The sequence below is a fragment of the Pogona vitticeps genome, chromosome 3 (assembly GCF_051106095.1).
Source record: "Pogona vitticeps strain Pit_001003342236 chromosome 3, PviZW2.1, whole genome shotgun sequence".
In the NCBI taxonomy this organism is placed as follows: Eukaryota; Metazoa; Chordata; class Lepidosauria; order Squamata; family Agamidae; genus Pogona; species Pogona vitticeps.
In genome coordinates this window covers 23,923,023-23,942,308 of record NC_135785.1, presented here as the reverse complement: position 1 = coordinate 23,942,308, position 19,286 = coordinate 23,923,023, and the positions used below count along the sequence as shown (strand labels likewise).

The window sequence follows — 19,286 nt, the reverse complement described above, 5'->3', positions numbered from 1 at the left end:
TGCTGAATGACTGCTGCATGAAAAGGTGGGGAAGATGGCGAATCAACTCCATTACCTTCACAGAGCAGCACAGCTCTGGCTGAGGAGAAAGGATGGAAAATGGGTTTATTTTCCATCACCCCAATCTTCATTTTCCCCTCATACCACCACTGTTCTCCACTGCTGCCTTCTTACTCGCAAGCAAATTGGGTAAATGTACTCATGAGTAAACCAGGTCAACTTTGCTCACTAGTAAGCCTGGCAAATGTGCTCACAAGTAAACAAGCAATCCAAAGACCTGTGCGGACATTTCTCAAAGGAGTATAAACATCTCAAATATGGACAGAAGTATTGCTCAAGTGAGAGATAAAGTAGACTGCACCAAAGATGAAAGCCTTTTAAAAGTGAACATCAACCTTGCCCTCTGCATCTGAACAGACCCTCACTCAGCCCTGAGATATTTTGGCTAGCAAGCTGAGTGAGTAATTTGCCCAGGGTTGACCATTAGGTTTGATGGCTGAACCTCAATAAGTATTTTAGGTTTCCCAGAATACGCAGGATCTGTTACAGAGCAGGCTGTGCTTGTTCTGGGGCTGCCCAACATAGAATTAAATGGTTGTCTTAATGGTTTGGCTGTTTTATTGTTTCGCAACTTATTAGCTGCTGTTCGTTCATGTTCTGCCAAATTCACTTCGCTTAAATAGCTAATCTGGATTATTCAGTACAATACTGGTCACCCACTCCGTGAGGATATCATTACTGCATACGAAGTCTGAATTTGTTTCTACAGGACATAAGGTGAAATAAGGTGATTACCTATTTACTGACCTCTCCAGGTCACTACCATGTAGAAAAATGAATTGCTGTTGTCCACAAATTGCTATATTATCTGAGTTTACGGTTGGCCTTCCTTCGTTCTCTGGCTCTTTCTGTACCTAATTTAGCAAAATTGCATTTAAATTAGTCCCTGATGAGAGACCCAGAGTTGACATTTTTCCTTTAATAGACGTGTTAGTCTCCCTGCATGCTAAAATTCCATAAATGGCTTTTTACTTTTCACAGGCAAGACAGCTATTATAAATCAGTCAGTGCATTTTACTCCTAGATCTACTTTGGGGAATTATTAGTAGCCATCATAGTATTTCTTCTAGTAGAAAGTCAGATTTTTCTCAACTGGCTACTTCATATTTGTATTGTTCATTTTTTAAAATCTCCTCATCTTCTTCCTTCTCCAAAGCCATCTTGGACAAGCTACAGTACTTGTCAGAAAATTGAGGTGGATGGGGAAAGAAATGAATTCAATAGAAATGAGATTACCTCTATCTTTAGACTGACATTCTTGCACATTTGATTGTGAAAACTTGTGGCTTGATGACAGAGCACTTCTGAGGAAAATTCTGGATTGAAAAGCAAAAGGAAAAAGGGCCTCAGAAGGAAATACCAACATCTGAGAGTGTACAGGAATTACACAGATGCTGTTAGAGTGGGACCTTCAGATGCCTCAGTTCAACAGAAAAATTATAAAGGCCCCTCAAATTACATTGTGAAGTACAATATGTGAAGCGATTCATGTGGTCACCTGCAGAAGAAGATCCTCATGAGAATATGCAATCTTGAGCAAAACATTGCCTATCTAAATCACTAAGTAGAAAGAGGAATAAATGAAGACCACACCACCAAGGATGGGGGCAGAATTATAGCTTTGTGGCAAGAAAAGATGGTACCCATGTTGAATATAAATTATACATTTTTTTTACTTTGCCTAGTTTATTCTCAACTTAGCTGTAGGACATAATTCTATTTTGCTCTTTCTAGTTATGGAAAAGGTTATGGAAGCCTGTTTTCAAAACAATGGAAATCTGTTCCTTCTGAGACTTGAGCAGAGAGTACTCTCACACCTTTGGATACATCCTTGAAGTTATAAGGGATACAAACTCGATTTCCTAAAAACTGAAGGTGAATCTTGGAACGTGTTAATTCCATTGTTATGGTCAGGACGTGTCTGATAAAATTTGTCCCTGTGTTTGTATCTGTCTTCTACAAGACCAAATCTTGAGGTCTGTTGAGGTGGCAGATCAGTCTGAAAAAGTCTGCTGTAGAAGATTGGTTGAGTCAGATGGAATCTTGAATGCTTTAGGTTGTCCCCCATTCAACAAGTGGAGAGAGTTGGCAATATTGTCAAGGCCCTGGTCTTGCTATGAAATAGATTGTACCTGAATTCCTTTATAGCGTTATAAAGTCTCTTCCCCTCTTTGGCATTTCAGGGCGTTTTGGACAATAAAACAAGACTGTCAGCACATGCAGTGCATAGGGGAACAAAGTTTCAGCAAAGCTGATAAAATACATGTTTTATCACATGAAGGTGTGGCAGTGGCAGCAGTTGATTTTACTGTCTCTTCAAGGAATGCAAAGAAATACAGTAGTGATTTGTTCAATTAGGAAGGTGTGTGTTAAGGAAAAAAACATATTAGCCCTTTCTGATCAGAGGTCTGGGCCTACAACTTCCTGCACCACAAGCAACAGTGGTCACATGGCAGATTATGAGAGTCATAACCAAGCACATCTGGAGGGCACAGGGTTGTGAGAAGCTGCTTTAGATGGAAAAGACTGTATGTCATAGCTTCATTTCCATTCCCAATACAGGAAATACTTTTGAATTTTGACAGGCTCGTATTATTTCAAATGACTGCTGGTATATAACAGTGGAATGATTTAGAAGTGGCAGAATTTTATTTGCCGTTTTCAAACTGCATGCCTTGAATTTGGTAAAGCCTGTATGTTCTCTCTCTCCCTCTCTCATGTACCCACACACACACACCTCTAATGATGCACACACACAAAAATTCCTTTCTACTGCTAGCAAAGGAGCACATAAAAAGTCTCTGGTGTAGAATCTTGAAGTTGCAAATAGTTGCGCTGATGGCTCTGTTCTGATTTCAAATGAGCTCTCATCTTGTGTTAACACTCAAGCCATAAGGGCCATTTCTCCCCGTGACACCACACTTCTATAATATACCTGGGAAACAGATGCTGTGGTTGGGATGCAATGCAATTGGAGTTAATGAATGCCCAAGTAAGGAGTCGGAACTGGTGGCATAAAGGGGCAGAGATTGGGGAAAGGCTCATTCCATCGCTCATGTTCCTACTTTAAACAGCAAAACTGTTGCCCACAGATCCAAATCTCACATCATTATGTTCCTGCAAATGGGGAGGATAATGGAATTGTGGCAATTAAGGGAGGGGGAAGAAGCAGGTAAGGGAGCTGTCTGTGTGAAGATGCAGAGATAGATCTTTGAGACTAGAGCAGCGTTAAAATCCTTTGGTCTAACTATAAAATGATTAAAAAAGTGGATAACTTGTAATAGATTGGCGAGAGCAACCTCCCTGCTAGGAAAGGCTTTGGAAGTCTAGTTCTTTCTTGCTATTGATGTATGAAAAGGAAACAACAACTCCTTTGCATTTTCCCTGTTTAAAATGTTTTGGTAGCTGCAACAAATGGGGCTGTGAAAATAAAAGGAGTGGATGAGTGGTTCCTTGAATCACCAGATCCGTCACCTCTAATATATTGTGAATTTATTTTTTGTTAATTTGGATTTTTAAAGATTTGCTAGAAGGCTAGCATGCCTCTCAAGAGTGGTGGCTCATTCTTACTCTGATTGGGGGAGTGCAAGGTAGAATAGCCAAAATATGGATTTTCATGTACACTCACTCCTTTATATATACAATCCATATTTCATCATTACTTACCTGGTTCTCATCCACATGCTGTGCCCTCTTTAGATTAGGCATCCTTCAGTCTCGAGAGACTATGGTAATCTATGGTAGACTATGACTACCCCCTCTTTATGTTTTTGCTTTCTACACCGGGAGTGTGACTTGCCTGAAAAGAAAAGATGCCTGATTGCATATAGGTCCTCCATGCAAGCAGAGACCCCCATTTTTGAGGGTTCTTGTTTGTGTGTAGACTCTACAAATGAGCAGAAAGCAGAACCCTTCTCTGCAGACATACCATTCTCCAACTGGAGAAAACAACAGTGGAGAGGTGAAAGGCCACATACACCTCTAAGCATAATGGTAAGAAGCAGGTTAAGTAATGATTGAATGAGATTACAGGTGGCGCTGCGGGCTAAACCGCAGAAGCCTGTGCTGCAGGGTCAGAAGACCAAGCAGTCGTAAGATCGAATCCATGCGACAGAGTGAGCGGCCATCACTTGTCCCAGCTCTCGCCAACCTAGTGGTTCGAAAGCAAGCAAATGCAAGTAGATCAATAGGGACCACCTCGGTGGGAAGGTAACAGCGTTCTGTGTCTAAGTTGCACTGGCCATGTGACCACGGAAGATTGTCTTCAGACAAAATGCTGGCTCTATGGCTTGGAAACGGGGATGAGCACTGCCCCCTAGAGTCGAACACAACTGGACAAAAAATTGTTAAGGGGAATCTTTACCTTTACCTTTACAGGCATTTGCACACAAAGACAGATTAGTAAGCAAGCATTTCCACATATGAACACAGACGCAGGCAGGCAGACATTTGCTCAGATATTTTCAAGGAGGGTGGTGGAAGCTATGTTAATTTGGTCCAGCAAAACCAAGGAGTTTTCTGACACTTTAGGGCAACCATTCCTTGACAGGGGCTGGACCGAATGATCCATAGGGTCCCTTCCAATTCTGCAGTTTTAAAATTAGGAGGATTTTGGCCTATCTGTTGTTGATGTTTTTTCCTGGATTTTCTCTCTTCATCATCTGGGAGGGTAAAGCAGAGCATACTTAAATGCCACTCCAGGAATGAAACTCTCTGCACATAGATGAGTGTCAGAAAACAAAGTTTATCCAAAGCTTGGAACACTTGGAGTGAAAATATAATTCATTGGTGTTAAGTATTAGAAATGGGGAAATTAATTTGTTGCTGTTAATGTTTAAATCTGAACAAGTGTGACATTTGATTCATTGAGCTGCCATTATTAATGTATTAATTACATCATTAGCTTTAAAATAAACGGTGGAGTTTACACAGAATGGAATGCAAGTTGCCACCATTGGTCCCTAGTAGAACATTTTTATTGGCAGCTTCAAAAATGCTCCTTTTGCCACTTTTGAAATGTTGCACTGAAATTGGATATAGTCACTTTGACCTCTATAGTCTTCAGGAAAGTAAGGCCGGGAGGAGTTGAGCAGCATTTTGTCAAGACTAGAGATGGGGACGAACTGCCAAAATGGCAGTTTGTCTTGGTTTGTGTTGATGAACCACAAATCATGAAATTCCCTGCAGTGAATAGATGAACCATGAATGAGTTTGTCACTTTGTCAAGTTCCCCCCCTTTTTTTGGACAGCCCGTGGTTGTCTAAAAAATAAATAGTGGAGTCCTCCTGCCCCAAATCCTGCCCCTCCTTTTCACTGCCCCTGTTGCCTCCCTACCTTGTCCTGCTGCTGCCTCCTCTTCCTCCTCTGCAATCTTGCTCGCTTCCTCTGTGCCGCTGCCTCCACCAGAATAGAAGCTAGGCTCTTGGAAAGGCAGCTTCCCTTCTAGCAGTCTAGCTTCCATTCTATTGCAAACAGTGGTGGGGGTGCTTCCCTTTGGGCAACCAGACTTGCCTTGTCTATGTGGCCATCAAATAGCTGATCCTCAGGGGCATAGACAGACAGGGAAGCCTGGCTACCCAAAGGGAAGCGTTCTCCACTAAAAGATGGGGGGGGGGAAATTCCTCTCAGACAACCAGAAGGTTTGCCCTGTCTGTCTATGCACCCACCAATTAGCTGTTTGGCAGGGTGTAGACAAATAGGGCAAGCCTCCTGACTGCCTGAGGGGAAGCACCCTCCCTACTGTCTTTGCAAACAGCATCCAGGTTTCCCTTCCAGTAGCCTAGCCTTCCCTCTCTGCCTATGCCCCTGAGGAACAGCTGATCCACAGGGACATATGCAAAGAGGGAATCCGCCCCAAATGGATGAATTTAAAATGGCTATATTCATCCCTTTGAATCTGTTGGAGTCTCTGGAATTGACAAATATGAAACGACAAATATCTCATGAATCAGCAATATTCAACAAATAACATGATCTGTTTTTATATTCACCCCCACGTCTAGTTAAGACTAAGCATTTGGGCAGGGATTCTATATGTTCTGCTAAAGAAAGAACTGGCTGAATATTTTATACCCAGAAAATCCTGGGAATATTTGCCTTTAGTGACTCCGAAATGATGGCATATGATTATTGGTAATGAGACCACTACAGTAGATGCCAGGAGACTGGCCGTTAATTTGGTGAACATACTAGCACAGTGTGACTCCTCTGTGAAATCTGACCAATAGATATGTTTGGCTGTTATCATAGCTTGGCAAAGTTACTTATTTGGATTACAGTTCCCAGGATCATCCATTCAGCATGGCCATTGGATGAAGATCCTAAGAGTTCTAGTTCAAGTTGTGACTACAGTTATGGTATTGGCAATCCATACCATATCCGGACCAATTTCCCATGATGCACTGTGCACACTATTCTTGATCTACAGCACACAACATAAAATACTATTCACCTCCCAATTCCATACTATGCCATACCTAGCAGGTTCTGTTTAGTGTAAACAGTTTTATAATTTGGAATCAACATGGGTCTTATTGATATATGACCCATGAGTAGAATAAGAAATAGTATTGTAACCAATAAAAGAATGTACTAATTCTGATGTAGTGAAAGTACCCTGCTGTAAATAGCCACAGAGATAATTAAGCACCTGATTTTTCTTCCTGAGAAGGTCATTATTAAAGAAGTCCAATGATTAGAAAGTTCCAATTAAAGGTTACTGTCAGTTTTACTCTTGATTTAGGCTTAGAGAAAAACCCATATCTTTTTTTAAAAAAAAACCACAACCACATAGAAATATTTTCATGACTTCTTAAATTCAATGAACCAATTTAGTTTGGGAAGCTTTCTCGAACATAAGCACCTTAAATATGGCAGCATTCTGCTAATTTATGAACCACGTAGTGAAAACGAATAGCAAGAAGCTATAAACAGAATTGATGCTGGCTGGTTCATTGTCATTCCCCAGGCTTTGGCGGGTAATGACGAAAGTAAATAACGTAAGTGGTAGAAATTGAATTTAACTTTCCAGCTTTTTAAAAAAAACGTACATTGTAGCATTAGTGGAAGAGGCAAGAAAACTTTGCCCTCCCCCTGAAAGCTGTTTTCATTTGATTATCTCTGCTCTAGAATCCAAAACTAATAGGATAATAGTTAATGTGTTGCAGTAAACATGTTTAGGCATTACTGTTGTATATAATTTAAGTTAAACACTTCTCTTCCTATTGATTTCAATGAGAGGCTGGAATGTGTCAACTGGACTGGAGGCAAGTTTATGTCTTCAGCAGAATCAGTGGATAACCCCTTCCCCACAGTCTGCTACTTCATAGTTTCAGCAAATAACGAATGAAATAAAGACCTGCTTGTAATGCCCTGGTACTAAAGCACACTGCTTAAGAGTGCCTCACTTTTCCATATTACTGACACCTTTTGCTTATCTGCTATACACTGAATTTATTCAATCTGTGACTGACTTGACAAGCCAGCAGGGTTTTGTTCTTTTGGCTTCAAAACTCTGTAGGTTATTAACAGGTCAAACTATATCAAAGCAGCTGCAATATGTAAATAAATAAATAAATCAGGCACTGCCAAACCTTAGAAAAGTTCCTTTTTAAGACTGCAGCCCCCTGTGTTTGCCAGCCAGCGCAGTCACCATCCATGCTACAGTGAGATTTTTTGGAACTGTAGTCCAGAGAAAGTAACTAGTTACCAGGCAGACTGGATTTCCTTCACAGATATTCCAACATGCTAATCCACAACTAATGTCACAATGCTACAACCCAACCTCAAGTTACTGCCCATATTGTCAGTGTTAGCTAAATTGAGAAAACCAGACCATGGGGGAGAGGGAGAGGGATCCATGACAGTGCTTAGATGTTGCCAGGATACACACCTCAATGGACTTTACAAGAACCTCTCCTAAATCAGTGAGTTTGGGTTCAGAAACTTTTTTATATAAAATGATGGACCACTTCATTTAGAAGGTAAATGGAAGATTTATGTTTGTGTTTGTTTTTGACTGTTCTTGTTCTGTGCCATCAAGTTACCTCTGACTTATGTTGACCCTGTGACTCAGTGTTCTCCAGAATATCCTCCCCTCAACTGCCCTGCTCAGCTCTTGTCAACTCATGGCTGTGGTTTCTTTTAGGGAGTCTGTCCATCTTGTATTTGGTCTTCCTCTTTTCCAGATGCTTTCCATCTTTCCCAGCATTATTGTTTTTTTTCTGGAGAACCTTGCCTTCTCATGATGTGCCCAAAGTGGGATCGCCTCAGATTCAACATATTTGCTTCAGGCCTGATTTCATCCAGAACCTACTTGTTTGCCTTTCTGGCAGTCCAGGGTGTTACATACAGCACTGATGTTACCTGTCTGTCATGGGTTTGGAGGGAAAGTTCCATCCTATGGGGAGTGGAAGGCGGGACATCAGGAGGAGGGGCTGTACTGTATATATATGTGGAGCGTGTGTGGAGATGCTAAGAGACAAAGCAGCAGCTGGGAAGAAGAAGCTGGTGTGGGAGTCTGTGTGTCAGACAGGGTACTACTGTGTGTCAGTACCAACCTGATAGGTTCAGGTGTCTGTTGGTTAGCCAGAACTGATAGGTTCAGGGTCTGTGCTTCAAGTTAAGTGTTCTGTGTGAACCAAACTGTGTGTATGTATGTTTGAGACTAAGCCACGTTACTGTATCTTATTCACCTGATCATTTTATTTTTCCCTGTGTGTTATTTAATAAACCTTGTTCTTTTATTTGTTAAAAATCCATCCCTGGTCTGTGTGACTTCTTATAGGGAATGGTTGGTGGCAGCTTAGTGAAACTGTGGCATATCCCAGTAGGTCTGGGTTTGTCACATTGATTGGTGTCCAGCGTGTGGGATACGACTGGTCCAGTTGTCCAGTGGTACAGCAAAGCCTTGGCAAGTGTGCCCAGAGCAAGGGGGGTCTAGTCAGGGACAATCTGAGAGCGCGTAGGTAATCTTCTAGGTGTGCCTCACGGGGGGGTGCACTAGTAGAAGAACGTGTAACCTCAGATTGGGGGCTAGATTAGGGAGCTCTGAGGCAGCCTGTTTTGGCGGGAAAAAAGCTGAGGCAAAACTGTGAAATAGCAGTGAGCTAGCTTGTCTGCTGAGAGGCCCAGCAGAGGGGGGTAGACTCTAGCTCGCAACTGTTGCAAGTAGTGCTGAAGGACAGCAGCAATCTATAGGGAAAGCTGGGTCTGAGGCAAAAAGAAAAAAAAAAAGTGGTCATTTTATTTTGAGGCTTGACTTTTTAAAGCAGCCTGTTCTGGGGGGGGGAGTATGCCTTTGACTCGAAGCCAAATGGCAGAAATGGGTGAAGTGAAAGACCCCCAGGTTGACCAAGGTTCTGAGGATGAATTTGGCTCAGTGCAGGGTGACAGCACGGGAGAACAGAACCCAGAACTCAAAAGAATGCTCATAGCCCAACAGCATGAACTGAGGATGAGGCAATTTGAAGTGGAGGAAAGGGAAAGGGAAAGGCAAAGACAATTTGAATTGGAATTGCAGAGAGAGAAAATGGCGTTTGAATTAAGAAAACTGGAACTGATGAATCAGAACAATAATAACAATAGGGATTCTGAGGGAGGCCAATTGTCTAAAGCTGACCTGAAGAAATTCCCTGTGTACCACAAGGGAGATTGTCCTGAGGTGTTCTTTTCCTTAGTGGAAAGAGCGTTTGTGGACTTCTCAGTGAGGGAAACTGAGAAGATGACCATCATGCGATCTTTAATCAGTGGTAGCCTGGCTGAGGTTTATTCAGAGATGCCACAGGAACTGATGAGAGATTTTGCAGAGTTTAAAAAACTGGTGTTTGCAAGACATGGGATAAATGCGGAACAGCTGAGGCAAAGATTCAGGTCCCTCACAAAGAAACCAGAGCAGACTTTTACCCAAGTGGGGGCCCAATTGGTGAGGCTGCTAGAGAAATGGCTATCTCAGGAGGGGACAGAGACCTTTCAGCAGCTCAAAGACTTGATAGCGCTGGAACAGTTCTATTCAGTCCTGCATGGGGAACTGAAATTCCAGGTGAGGGAAAGGAAACCAAAATCTGTGGCAGAAGCAGCCGAGATCGCAGATTTTATTTACCAGATAAGAAAGCCCTTAGGTGAGGAGAAATCTGTAGGAAAACCCAAAGAAACCTACAGCAAGTACTCTCAGGGACCAGGGAAAAGCCAGCAAGGGGGAGGGGCCCATGGTGAAGGGAAGCCCTCAGACATGAAACCAAGACCTCAGATTTTGGAGGGAAAACCAAAACAAGATGAGAGAGAATCAAAATACACCAGAAAATGTTATTTCTGTCAGGGAAAGGGCCATCTAATCTCAGAGTGTGAGAAATTAAAGCAGCTAAAAGGAATGGTGCCTCAGGATTCGAGTGGGACCAAGCCAAAAGCTGTGTTCTGTGTCCAGAAAGAGCAAGGCTCATTGTCACTGAGGGAGCCTGTTGCCATGGCTACTCAATCTGGAACAGCTACATCTGCTGATCAGGCTGAGGAAAATGGTCCTCTTGTAGAGGTCAGGCGCTGCCTGCTGGTGAGAACAGATTCTCAGTTGTTTGAGACAGCAGGGGTGGACGTAGGAATACTTGACCGTCAGTATCGGGGGCTGCGGGACACTTGTTCTCAGGTGACCCTGTGCCATCCAGATATTATTCCTAGGGAATATGTAATCCCAAATGAGAGCATGAAGGTGGCAGGGATTGAGGGGCAGGTAATCTCACTGCCAGTAGCTGAGGTACCTGTGAACTTTCAAGGCTGGAGGGGAGTTTGGCGGCTAGCGATTTCATCGACTCTGCCAGCAGCCGTGCTCGTGGGAAATGACTTGGCTGAACATGTGAAACGGGTGCTAGTGATTACACGTTCACAAGCCACCACGGGGACAGTTCAGGGGGGTGATGATGAGCCAGAGACGGAAGCAGGTGGGGGGAGTTCAGAAGCTGTGGTGGAAACCTTAACCACAGACAGCAGGTTTGGACAAGAGCAAAAGGCAGACGCCACTCTCCAAAAGTGTTTTGAACAGGTGACTGACGCCCAGCTAACACCTGAAACCCCAGTGAGATTTCTAGAGAAAAAGGGGATTTTGTATAGAGAGACCCTGAGGAATATCTCAAAAGGGGGAGATGGGATCAGAAGTCAGCTGGTGGTGCCTGAAAAGTATCGCCCCATGATCTTACAAAGGGGGCACTCTGACATGTTTGCTGCACACTTAGGGGTGAACAAAACCCAGCAGAGAATCACACAGAATTTCTACTGGCCTGACATAGGGAAGCAGATCAGGGAGTTCTGTAAACAATGTGATGTGTGTCAAAGGCAGGGGAATAGCCGCGACAGGACCAAAGCAAAGTTGTGCCCTTTGCCTGTGATTGACACTCCGTTCAAATGCATAGGGGTGGATATTGTGGGACCTTTGCCCAAGGCCACAAAGAGGGGGAACAGGTTCATTCTCACCATTGTGGACCATGCCACGAGGTACCCTGAAGCCATACCCTTGACTAACATTGAAACTAACACAGTGGCAGATGCCTTGGTGGGGTATATGTCCAGGATGGGATTTGCCTCAGAGATAATCACAGATTTGGGCGCATCGTTCACATCAAAGCTCATGAAACGCTTATGGCAAATCTGTGGAATTAAGCACAAGGAAACCACTGCCTATCATCCTGAAAGTAATGGGTTAACTGAGAAGTTCAATGGGACTCTAATGTGCATGATTAGGGCTTACTTGGCAGAGAATCCAAACAATTGGGACCAGAAGCTGCAATCCCTTTTGTTTGCTTATCGATCAGTGCCACAAGCCAGTACCGGGTTCAGTCCATTTGAACTTTTATTTGGGAGAAGGGTGAAAGGGCCCCGTGATTTGATCAAGCAGGATTGGGAGCAGATCACCCAGGATGACCCACAAGACGTTGTGACATATATAGACTCTTTGAGGAAGGACCTAAAGAGAAATCTAGAGCTAGCAGCAGAGACCCTGCAAGCTCAAAAGGTCAGAAAGAAAGCTTGGGATGACCAGGAAGGCAGGGAGAGGCACTTTAACCCAGGGGAGGGAGTGCTTTGGCCTAGGTCCTGTAAAGAGAACAAACTGCAGCTGGGTAGCCCAGAAATAAAATACTTGGGTCACATGGTAGGGGGAGGAGTGATAAAACCCCTGGAGGCCAAAATAGAAGCTGTTCGTGATTGGCCCAGACCCAACACCAAGAAAAAAGTCAAATCATTTCTTGGGTTGGTGGGCTACTACAGAAAGTTCATTCCGAGGTTTAGCGAGATTGCGGCTCCGCTGACCGATCTGACGAGGAAGAAGGCTGATGACCGCATCCCGTGGACCAGCGACTGTGAGGCGGCGTTCCAGAGGTTGAAGGAGGCGTTAATCAACTATCCAGTGCTGCGTGCTCCAGACTTCGACCGGGAGTTCATCATCTACACCGATGCGTCTAACAGCGGGGTAGGAGCAGTTCTGTGCCAGGAGGATGAGAATGGTGACCAGCATCCAGTGTCCTACCTGAGTAGGAAACTTCAAAAAGGTGAGAGACATTTGGCAACCGTGGAGAAGGAGTGTTTGGCCATAGTCTACGCGATCCAGAAGGCCAAGCCTTACATCTGGGGGAAACATTTTGTTCTGTGCACTGACCATTCACCACTGCAATGGTTAAAGACAATGAAAACCCACAATAGCAAACTTATGAGGTGGGCTTTAAACCTACAGGACTATGACTTTGAAGTGAAGGTGGTCAGAGGGTCAGTGAACTGTGTTGCTGACGCCTTGTCAAGAAGACCTGAAGAATGAAGACGGCGAAAGAAACATGGACTATGTATAAATATTGATGACAAAAAGTTAAATGTACCTGTTTTTTGAACTTGGTTTGTATGAATAAAGGTAAATTGATGTAATGTAAATGTTTAAATGCCTAATTGCTATGGTTAACTTAGAATGTAAGTATAAGTAAGTATGATATGGTATGTATAACTGTTGTTGTGTGTTTTATCCAGGTTGTTTTTTGGTGAAAAGCACCTTAGCTTTCCCCCACAAAACAACTTATAAAGAGGGGAGGTGTTACATACAGCACTGATGTTACCTGTCTGTCATGGGTTTGGAGGGAAAGTTCCATCCTATGGGGAGTGGAAGGCGGGACATCAGGAGGAGGGGCTGTACTGTATATATATGTGGAGCGTGTGTGGAGATGCTAAGAGACAAAGCAGCAGCTGGGAAGAAGAAGCTGGTGTGGGAGTCTGTGTGTCAGACAGGGTACTACTGTGTGTCAGTACCAACCTGATAGGTTCAGGTGTCTGTTGGTTAGCCAGAACTGATAGGTTCAGGGTCTGTGCTTCAAGTTAAGTGTTCTGTGTGAACCAAACTGTGTGTATGTATGTTTGAGACTAAGCCACGTTACTGTATCTTATTCACCTGATCATTTTATTTTTCCCTGTGTGTTATTTAATAAACCTTGTTCTTTTATTTGTTAAAAATCCATCCCTGGTCTGTGTGACTTCTTATAGGGAATGGTTGGTGGCAGCTTAGTGAAACTGTGGCATATCCCAGTAGGTCTGGGTTTGTCACACAGGGTATCTGCAAAGCAATCCCCCAGCACCACATTTCAAATGAATATCTTCTTTTCCTGTCATGTTTCTGAACTGTCCAGCTTTCATAGTTATACATAGTGACAACTGATTAGGTATACAAGAGTGTGGATGATCTTGGTCTTGGTCTCCAGTGACACATCACTACACTTGATGATCTTTTTTCCTGATTCCTTCATTGAGGCCCTTCCTAGTCTCAGTCTTCTGATTTTTTGATTACAGTCTCCATTTAGATTGATACTTGAACCAAGGGGAAAATCTCTAACTATTTCAACTTCTTTATTTGTCAGCCCTAAAGTTGTGTAGTTCTTCTGCAGTCATGATTTTTGTCCTTTTAATGTTCAACCTTAGTCCTGTTTTGGCACTTTCTTTTTTCATTTTCTCTAACAATTGTTTGGCTTTTACTAACTCTATATGAGTTAGTAAAAGCAGAGACATCACCTTGCCAACAAAAGTCCGAATAGTCAAAGTTATGGTTTTTCCTGTAGTGATGTATGGAAGTGAGAGCTGGACCATAAAAAAAGCTGACCACCGAAGAATTGATGCTTTTGAATTGTGGTGCTGGAGGAGGCTCTTGAGAGTCCCCTGGACTGCAAGGAGAACAAATCTATCAATTCTAAAGGAAATCAACCCTGAGTGCTCACTGGAAGGATAGATCCTGGAGCTGAGGCTCCAATACTTTGGCCATCTCATGAGAAGAGAAGACTTACTTGAAAATATGCTGATGTTAGGAAAGTGTGAAAGCAGGAGGAGAAGGGGATGACATGGGATGGGTGGACAGTGTCATCGAAGCTACCAACATGAATTTGACCCAACTCCGGGAGGCAGTGGAAGACAGGAGGGCCTGGCGTGCTCTGGTCCATGGGGTCACAAAGAGTCGGGCACGACTAAAGGACTAAACAACAACAACAACTCTATATGAACACCAGCATCTGAAAAACTGCCTAACGGTTGATTCTGAAATGTGTCTTGCTTTAAAGACTGTTTCAATTTTGGGAAGAAATATTATCTTTTTAGAACATGTGATCATTTTGTAAAGTAACACAAATCAGTGTAATGAGTTGTTTGCCTTTACTAAGTTACATGAATTGACACCCATTCTTTCTCAGCCAATGATCCCACCACGTGGCTTACAAAATCATGGTACCAATTAACCACTAGCAATTAAAACAGCAAAAAATTAGCTGTCTGGGAGACATTGTTCACTTCTCTACATTTCATTTTCGTTTTGGCTTCACAGTACTTTCTTTCAAATAATTCCCGGCTCCTCTCCTCCTCTTGGGCTCCTGATTATATTGCTGCAAATTTCTATTGCTGTCGCCAGTAACGCTCCACAAGAATCTATGGAAGGTTTTGTATACTAGTTAGCTCCACGTTGCCCTAGAACAATTGTAGGAAAATTGCAGTGCCTCCTACTGTTTTTCTGATAACATGGATCTGCAACATTGCACAGTAACTGAGCTATTGATTTCCACAGACCATGGTGGAGTCCTGTTTACTAGTTCCAAGCTCAAGATGTCTCGGTGTTTGGCTCTGGCTGAATAAAGGTGTAATGGAGACTTCCTTTGGGGGTTTCCTGCGGTTCTTGAAATATGTGCTCACAATCAAGACACATTCTGAGATGCCTTAAACTCAATAATACATTTGAAGGTAGAATTATAGCTCTCCCACTTACAGTGACCTTCTTATCAGTGCTCAAGTCATTCTTTCTCTGGGTGAGTCCAAACAACACTCTTTGCTGTGTTGTAGTCCACTGAGTTTCATTGTAGGGCTTTTTCTTATCCTGTTGTTATGTTCTCACATTTTGCTTCTGAACTGATCAGCACTCCCCTCTTGTTTCTTTATGTGTGTATGTATAACGGATCTTCCTGATTTTTAGGTGAACAGAAAACCATGTCTTCCTCCTATGTCACAGATGACATGTTGGGATAAAGTGTGCTTCTTCAGAATGAAGGTGTATGTTCCATCTCCACTCACCAGCCACGAGTGTGATAAATGTTTTATTTGGTCTCTCTTATTGACTGCTGCTAGCTTTTTTTTTTTTTTTTGGAAAGGCTTGTAGCTTTTAATGCCCAACTTTCTAAACTGATGCTTTATCACCGAATTAATACAAAATGACCATAATCCTACTGATGCTCATGGAAGGTCTACATAACTTGCCATGACTAATTTGGCTAATTGACAAAGTTTTGGGATGAGTCTCAGTCACATGCCTGGTCATGTGCTTGACTGCACAACTATCTGATGCCATATCAATTAGCTGTGGCATGTTACACAAACCTTATGTGAACATACTAAGATCCAGTAAGTCTGTCCAGTCAGCATACTCTTAAAAAATGTCAAGTTTCAAGGAGCAGCATCTATCAGCCTGAATCTTGGTGTAAATTTGCATAGTCATTACTGTTGCTTTGCTGTAACTAGATGTGCCCTTCACCTGTGGAAATTCAGAGTGTTGCTTTATTGAATTACTTCAAGACAAACTAGCAGCTGTTCTAAGCAGCTCAAGGGAATTGCCTGTCAAGGCGTTACAAGAGTTAACAGAGCAAATGGTTCTTGAAGTTAAAGTAATGACGTTTGGCTTCCTAGGGCCAAAAAAGGAACAGTTTTGTAAACTAGCCTTTTTAAATGAAACATTCCATTTCCCATTACTTATTAATTCATTGCAAGACAAGAAGTGAGAGTTAATTTTTATTAGGCACACTCTGTGGAAAAGAAAAATTATTCAATTCAGTGATGGTCAAAACAGTCCCCTTCCTGCTTATGTCACTTTCCCATATGTTTACCCAGATGGCTGTTGTGCAGATTTCCACATTAATCTGCGAATTTTAAAAAAATCCGCATGAAATCTTGCATTTGAATATATATCTAAAACCACATTTTTAAAAATTCATTTTCTCTTTAAATGCGCATTTCTAAAATATATTTTTCTCTCAAAATCTGGCCTTCCAAAATGTATTTTGTTACTATTTCTGAGCCCAAGAACTTTATCAGCAACTCATGGAAATGCAAAAGCCAACAGATAACTACATTCCGATCTGCACATTAGTCTAGGAGTTTCAGATCAGGCTCATTCACATCTGAATGAGTAAAGATGGGATTTCTCATGCACTTCTAGCTTCACATTAGCGAAGGGTGCATTTTTGGGAAAATAAAATTGGAATCCAGGATGGTATGTGTGAAGCCAATTTCAGACCTGGGTCGTATAAAGATATAGTTCCTTACTAGGAATAGTTTTGCATATAAATCCTCAGCACAAATTACAGGTATGTAACAAAGTGCATCTGTATAATTCTGATATAATCAGGCTTCAGATTCCATAAGGTGAGATATGTGTGAGTGTGTATATGTATACACACAGTATTACTCCATCCGGTAATTGCTATGGCAATTGCTTTAATATAGGGTTGCCAAATTGCAATCCAGAGATTGCAGGTTCTCCTGTTTGAATGTTATTAAAAGGAAACTGCAATAGCACTATCTTTTTTCCTGTCTATTCTTTTCCTGGTCCTTTTGTTCAATCTCAGCTCCTGATGCCCTGTTCTGTATCAGCAGAGTCACAGATGACCTGCCTAATAGAACAAATCAGAACAATCAGGGAGGATCTATTGGTGGAAACTAGAGATGGCCATGAACCACCAGCTTGGTGGTTGATGCCAGTTTGTCCGTTGGTCCAACAAGTGTTCCACAGGTGTTATACAGTTCTAAGCCTCACCTCCTCTGGCAGGTGCCCAATCAGAGGCAGTGCCCAGAAGATGTGGAGCAGGGAAGCTGGGGTGGTGCCTCTGAGTGGGTACCCACCAGAAGAGGTGGGTCTCAGAACTGCAGAATACCTGTTGGATTGACGAGCAAACCGGCATGATCCACCAAACTGGTTTGTGCTCATTTTTAGTGGAGACTAGTAGACAATATGGGTGCTGTATTCAGGAGAAGTTTGGATATAAGGCTTCTAGAAACAGAATATTAGATACTGGGAATTTGCTGCATTAGAATCTTACCTCTTAGAGTCATTTATATCCTTCCACACCCAAACTATCTTTCTTAGGCTGCACACTAAAGATGAGCACATCTGAAGTCACGTCTCTTTTTATGAAGATCTCCTCATGACACCATAGGTGCCACATGTTTCCTCTCCCCATGTCCCAGATGGCTGCCCCACTCACAAGCCTCCATATGTCACACAGGTCATCCTCCATTGCCAGCTTCCCAGTCTGGGAAGGAACTTGGGCTTCCATTCCCTGCCTCCTCCAGCAACTGACCACTCAGATGAGGAGGCAGGACAGGGATTCTCCCTGCATAACAATTGAGTGATCAGCTGCTGGAAGAGGCAGAGGAGAGAAGCCTAATTCCTCCCTGGACTGAGCAGCCAATGAGAGAGGTGGAGGCTGCTGTCCAGGAGGTGGGGAGAGGGAATGCACAGCACCTGTGGTGCCACATGGAGATCTTTGTACAAAAGGCAGGGCTTTAGTTGTGCCCATCTCTATTCCACACTCATGGATGAGAATGGAAGATCATTGCTCCCAGTTTTAAATCCTAGTCATCTTTTCTTTACTTTTCCCTAGTTGTATTTCCTGCACTAGTGCATAGGCATGGGATATTGGAAGATATCTTCCATGATGAAAGGAATAGAACAGCCCATTCTCTGGGCTGGCAAAAAGAAAAGAAAAGAAAAGAGGCTATTTCATCTCAGGGCTTTGTCTCAGTCTTGTTCCTCTACACCAGTGCAAGGAAGATAGGCTCAGAAGGTTCCTTTCCCTCTTTCTCCAGTTGCTGGCTGATGTTATTTATAAGATGAAGCACCTGTGGCTTCTCCCCTCAGTTCATTTTGTACCCTTACCTTCTGTGTGCCACAACTACATAATCAATGGTCAAATTGGAATTCTGTACTCCTCCACCTATGGGAAATGCATTATATATGGTATCTTTACATTAACAGCACATGTTGCTCTCCTAGAACAAGTTTTGAGCCCCACTTGAAAAATGTTTCAAGTCAATACAGCAAGTTCCATATGCTTGTATTTTAATGGTATCTACTGGCAGCACTGCAATTTTAAAACAAAATATAAATGAACAAAACAAGAGGATGGTGTGGAACTACCTATCCAATCCTATGCAATGAAAAAACACATCAGCAAACATATAATTATACATTATCAGTGCATCTATATTTCATTACAAAAGTGTTGTTGACATGCCAACTACCAGTCTTGAAGGCCTACCGGCAAGTACATCAAATCTTCCACTCTAATCCACCACCACAAAATTTGATTTGATTGTTGTCAGCTTCATCTGAACCGCTGTACAATGGACTATTGTTCTGTGTAATGTTACACAATATAGATAGGCTTTTAGATCAAACCATCATGGGTGATATTTATCAGACCAGAACTATGATGATTTAAAATCTATTTTCTAGCCTCAAGACATTTAATATTTTTACATTAATGCTGTTCCTCTTAATAGCTAAGAATGAGATTACCTGAGACATGTGTAAATTAGTCACTAGATCACAGAGAACCAGATGTTTAATTTCCTAACACAGTTGTTCTAGGTCTCACCTTCTGTGATTTCTTTCTGGTCCTTGGAAAAAAAATGTATAGGACAATGTCAGTCCAAGTAAGAGATAGTAACAGAAATTACACCAA

At 42.5% G+C, this 19,286-nt stretch overlaps 1 protein-coding gene across 1 annotated transcript in view; it reads left to right on the top strand.

The window, feature by feature from the left end:
* The first annotated feature begins 8,401 nt into the window (after positions 1 to 8,401).
* Positions 8,402 to 19,286, top strand: part of LOC144587786 (uncharacterized) — a 133,795-nt gene continuing 122,910 nt past the window's right edge. Inside the window, exon 1 of the mRNA XM_078389051.1 lies at positions 8,402 to 9,294. The gene's annotated coding sequence lies outside the window, so the exon portion shown is untranslated. The remainder of the gene's footprint in view (positions 9,295 to 19,286) is intronic.